The 6021-nt window shown below is 37.0% G+C and overlaps 1 pseudogene; it reads left to right on the plus strand.

Moving 5' to 3' along the window:
- Positions 1 to 4818: 4818 nt before the first annotated feature.
- Positions 4819 to 5704, plus strand: LOC103212800 (annotated as a pseudogene).
- The last annotated feature ends 317 nt before the right edge of the window (positions 5705 to 6021 follow it).

The following is a 6021-nucleotide window of genomic DNA, read 5'->3' on the forward strand; positions in this document are numbered from 1 at the left end:
AGCTGATTGTGGAACAGACCATCAACTGCTCATATGCAAGTTCAACTTGAAGTTAAAGACAATTAAAACAAGTCCATGAGAGCCAAAATATGATCTAAAATATAAACCTCCTGAATTTAGAAACCATCTAAATAATAGATTTGATGCATTGAACATCAGTGACTGAAAACCAGAAGAATTGGGGTATGACATCAAGGGCATCATCCATGAGGAAAGCAAGGGGTCACTAAAAAGACAACAAAAGAAAATAAGACCAAAATGGATGACAGAAGAGACTCTGAAACTTGCCCTTGAGCAGAGAGTAGCAAATGGAAGAAATGAGAAGATAAAAGATTGAACTGAACATTTCAAAGAGCAGTTCTAGTAGACAAAGCCAATTAATATAATGAAATGTGCAAAGCCCAGGAGTTAGAAAACCAAAAGGGAAGAACACACTCAGAATTTCTCAAGCTGAAATAATTGAGGAAAAATTTAAGCCTCAAGTTGCAATATTGAAAGATTTTTAGGGCAAAATATTGAGTGATGCAGGGAATATCAAATGAAGATGGAAGGAATACACAGAGTCACTGTACCAAAAAGAACTGGCCTATCTTCATCCATTTCAGGAGGTGGCATATGATCTAGAACCAATGATACTGAAGGAGGAAGTCGAAGATACAATGAAGTAATTGGCGAAGAACAAGGCTCTCTCCAGGAATTGACAGAATATCCATTGAGATATTTCAATGAACAGATGACATACTAGAGGCACTCACTCAGTTATGCCAAGAGATTTGGAAAAGAGCTACCTGGCCAAGTGACTGAAGGAGATCCATATTGTACCCATTTCAATGAAAGGTGATCTCACAGAATGTGGAAATTATCAAACAATGTCATTAAAATTGCACAAAAGTAAGATCTTACTGAAAATAACTCAAAAACCATTGCAGCTGCATATTGACAGAGAACTTCCAGAGGTGCAAGTTGGATTCAGAAGAGGATATGGAACAAGGGATATCATAGTTGCTGTCAAATGGATCTTGGCTCAAGGCAAAGAATACCAGAAAGATGTTTACTTGTGTTTTATTGACTATGCAAAGGCATTTGATTGTGTGGGTCATGACAGATTATGGATAACATTGAGAAGAAAGGTAATTCCCAAACTCTTGATTGTACTCATGAGTAAACTCTACCTTAACTGGGAGGCTGTTGTTTTAATGGAACAAGGGGACAGAACATGGTTTCAAATCAAGAAGAGAGTGCATCAGGGTTGTATCCTTTCCCCATACTTATTCAACCTTATTCAACAGGCTGAGAAAATAATCCGAGTAGCTGGACTATATGAAGAAAAATGTGGCATCAGCATTGGAAGAAGAATCATTAACAACCTGAGATATGCTGATGATACAACTTTGCTTGCTGAAAGTGAGGATGACTTGAGGTACTTACTGATGAATATTGAAAAATACAATCTGCAGTATGGATTACCTCTCAATATAAAGAAAACAAAAAATCCTCACAACTGGGCCAATAAGCAGCATCACAATAAATGGAGAGATGATTGAGGTTGTCAAAGAATTCACGATGCTTGGTTCTACAATTGACGTCAATGGAAGCAGCAGTCAGGACATTAGATGATATGTAGCACTGGGCAGATCAGCTGCAAAGGAACTCTTTCAAATGCTGAGCATCAAAGATATCTCCTTGAGGAGTAAGGTGTGCCTGACACAGGCCATGATATTTCCAGTCACCTCATATGCATGTGAAAGGTGGACAGTGAATAAGGAAGACTGAAGAAGAGTTGATGCTTTTGAGTTGCGGTGCTGGTGAAGAATGCTAAAAGTACCATGGACTGCTAGAAGAACTGACAGATCTGTCCTGGAGGAAGTGCAGCCAGCATGCTCCTTGGAAGTGAGAATGGCCAGACTTCATCTCACCCACTTTAGTCTTGTTGTAAGAAGGGACCATTACCTAGAGAAGGATGTCATGCTTGGTAAGTTGGAGGGTCGCCAAAAGAGGGGAAGGCCTTTGATGAGATGGATTAACATGGTGGCTGTGACAGTGGGCTTAAGTATAGCAAGGATCATGGAGCTGGTGCAGAATTGGGAAGTTTCGGTCTGCTGCTCATGGGTTCGCTATGAGTTGGAAATGAGTCAACGGCACCTAACAACAACAACATACAGGATCTCCTCCAATGATCCCTTTCTGAGTGGTTGACAGTGACAACTGGTCACCATCTAGTTCTTTTGATCTCAGGGTCATATAGGTTGGGATTGCCATGGTCCACTATACCCTTGGACTAATTGTTTCTATGCATCTTTGATTTTCCTCATTGTTCTTTGCTCTGGATGTTGCATCTCACATGGCCACCTACAAGCTTTCAAGACCACAGCTGCTACTCACCAAAGCAACATGTAGAACAATGTCTTTGTGTACTATATTATTCCAGCTGAGCTTGATGACCCCTATGACCATGGCCCAAGGCCTGCAGGCCCAGTGACTGTCTCCCTCAAGGTTTTTGGATATATCAAAAATGTTATCATAACTTAGTCCTCTGTTAGCTCTATAGCATATACAAGTATATATATACACACACATATATATGTGTGTGTGTGTGTAGACACATTATCTGTGAACTTAAGAAACAAGTCATAAGAAATTAGACTTCTAAATCACTATGAATTATTACACTTATCCCCTCAATTAAATCAACTTTAAACAATTATCCAGAATATATTGATAAAACCTAATGAAAAACTCTGTCATTGTTTTGTTTCTGACTTAGTGACCATATAGGATACAGTAGAAAAGTCCAATTAGGTTTCCAAGGCAGTAAATCTTTTCAGAGGAAAATTGCCTCATATTTTTCCTGCAAAGTAGCTGGTGGGTTTGACCCAGAATCCTTTGGTTTGCAATCAAAATTCTTAAAGCCTGGGCAAACAAAGTTCCTTATCTTTAAATTAGGGAAAATTTACCCTCTACATTCAAAGTAATATAGGTCAAGAATCAATGACAATAATATAGCAAAAGGTCAATATATTCACTATCAAAGATCTTTCAACATGTAAAAAAAAAGTACTTGATGCTGAGATAACAAAAAGTTTTACAAAGTATTACCTTTAGGAACTTATAAAGAACATAAAGGGCAGATAAGACGAAACAATTGCTCAATTTCCCATCAATGTAAAACAGATTTCTTAAGACTGATAAAAAGACACCACAGCTTTTGCTTGGGCTTTCCATGACAATTCCATATGCAAGATGTTTGATAAATTCACTGCCAAGGAGACAAGACAAAGACATTTGAAAGATATGAGCACAATGTGGGAGATCATTATTTCCAAATAGGGAAGATTGGAATATCAGTTAACCCTGGATAGGTTACTTGTCTGTTCTTCCAAATGTCATAGTTATTATCATTATTGTTGCAGCTGTTGTACTTATTATGCTTACGAGACAATGAGGAGAAAGTGTTGCAAAGACAATGATAGAAGAGATTCAGAAAATTACAGGTAATGTGTATATGTGAAAGAGAAAGGTAGTTAATATGCCCATTGTTGAGTAAATCAAACAAAAGGTAGAAGAAATCAACGATTACTCAAGAACGGATATTGTGACAACAACTGACAATGTGGTTAGTGATGTAGAAATGGATGAAAAACTTTCAGAGATTTACAGAAAAGATTAAAGATAGATGAAAGGAAAAGCAAAATTAGTACTGTAAGATGAAGAAAAAAAAAGCTTAATTACTACTATAAGCTTTCATGCCACAAGCCTATTGAGGTTTTGTCTTTCAGCAAGTGAGATGAAAGAAATTTGGAAAAGTGAAGATGTAAATTAAAATACATTAGAGGAATACTAATAAGACGTTAAGAGGAAATGGAAGCAGGAGCACCTTTCATGATAGACAAATGAGTATAAAAATAATTTGATGGATAAGTATAGCATAAAAAGGGGAAGCTGATTCAGGGTGTAGTAAATGCATGGGATAAGGAAGTTTTGGTCAGCTTGAGATAAAGTACCAAATGATTTCAATATTGTATGTCATAGTGATAGAACTTAACTTTGACATTACTATGTTTATAGCACTACTTCTAGAATGGAGAACCATTCTCAAATATTAGTTATGGCTTCAAAACAAGAATGTAAGTCTGGAAAAACATCTGAAGTATTTATTCCAATTTTCAACATTATATTAACTCCAAAGTTAAAAGGCCAAAAATAGTTATATAAGCTTTTTCTACATTAAAAAAAAAAAAATGGTTTCTATTCAGTTTAATCTCACTTATGTTGATCCCATGAATTTCAGAATACAGCTCTACTCCATAAGATTTTCAGAGGCTGATGTTTTTGGAAGTAGATCACCAGGCCTTTATTGTGTGGTAGCTCTCAGTGGATTTGAACTTGCCACCATTTCAGTAGCAAAAAGCATGTTAATTGCCTGTACCACACAAAGACTCCTTTTATGTCTATACATCTTATCATGGAAAATAGATACTCACAAGGCAATACAGAAAAACATACATTAAACACTTATATGTGTAGAAACCCAAGGGGGGTCACTATGAGTCAGATTCGTTCAACTTGCCAGCACTGAGTTTTTTTTTTTTTTTTTGGTATGTGTAATATTGATGATAAAATATTGTGATTTCAGTTCACTCCTACAATAGGAATAAAAACTTCATGAAGGGTTATGATTTACATACAAAAATAGCAGGGACATTGGAATTAGGGAAGAGGTAAGATAAAAAAATAGAAAAACATCTTCTTATAATTTAATCCTTCATATGTTCAGGACTTCTTTCATTGCTTCCCAGGTATGAGATGTCTCACCCACAGATGCCCAATTCCACTATGAAGATGGAATTTCTACTGATGGGGTTTTCTGATGTATGGGAACTACAGGTTTTGTTTGCTTTTTCCTTCTCTCTGATGTATTTGGTGACTCTCATAGGGAATTCTCTTATAGTTATTGTCACCACCCTAGAGAAGAAACTTCACACCCCCATGTACTTCTTTCTCAGGAATCTGTCCATCTTGGATGCATGTTACATTTCTGTAACTGTCCCTAATTCATGCATCAACTCCCTCCTTGACAGCCATACCATTTCAAAGGCAGGATGTGTAGCTCAGGTCTTCTTTGTGATTTACTTTGCATATGTGGAGATATTGTTCCTCACCATCATGGCCCATGACCGCTATGTGGCCATCTGCCGACCTCTCCACTACTCTGTGATCATGAACCCTCGGCTCTGTGTCCAGATGACACTGGCTTCCATCCTCAGTGGTCTGGTCTACTCAGGATTCCACACAGGCTACACCTTCAGACTGCCCTTTTGTCATTCTAATGTTATTCATCAGTTTTTCTGTGACATCCCTTCTCTGTTGAAGCTCTCCTGCTCTGACACCTTCAGCAATAAGATGACAATCCTTGCTTCTGGTGTGGTAATTTGTGGAGGTTGTTTCTTCTTCATCATCAGGTCTTATATTCACATATTTTCTGCTGTGCTGAAGTTTCCACGTGGAGAAGACAGAACAAAGGCCTTTTCCACTTGCATGCCTCATATCCTCGTGGTGTCCATTTTCCTCAGCTCAATCTTCTATGTGTACCTAAGGCCATCTGCAGTCTCTGCAACCATCCAGGACATGATCCTTTCTGTGTCTTATTCCATAATGCCCCCTCTCTTGAACCCAATTATCTATAGTCTTAGAAATGAACAAATAAAATGTGCCATTAGGAAAATAAGGAAGAAAATATTTTAGTCAGGAAATTCATAGAAAATTGTGTAAGCTCATATTAAGTTATTAGTTGAAAGTTATATTTTCAGTAATAAATTGAGGTTATAGTTTAGAATTATACAGATGTACTGTCTGTAACATTCATATATGTTTACTGAAATATTTATCAAAATGTTTACTTTTTGTGGATTTTAAATTCTTTGTATAGGTTATTAGGTGTTATGAATAAGCATTTCCCAATCATATACATCTGGCATGTTAAAAGCTCCCACTGAATATTTAAGTCTTAAAAAGGCTAAAATG

The sequence above is a fragment of the Orycteropus afer genome, unplaced genomic scaffold (genome assembly GCF_000298275.1).
Source record: "Orycteropus afer afer isolate SDZICR_OR568_19922 unplaced genomic scaffold, OryAfe1.0 scaffold01107, whole genome shotgun sequence".
NCBI classification, from domain to species: Eukaryota; Metazoa; Chordata; class Mammalia; order Tubulidentata; family Orycteropodidae; genus Orycteropus; species Orycteropus afer.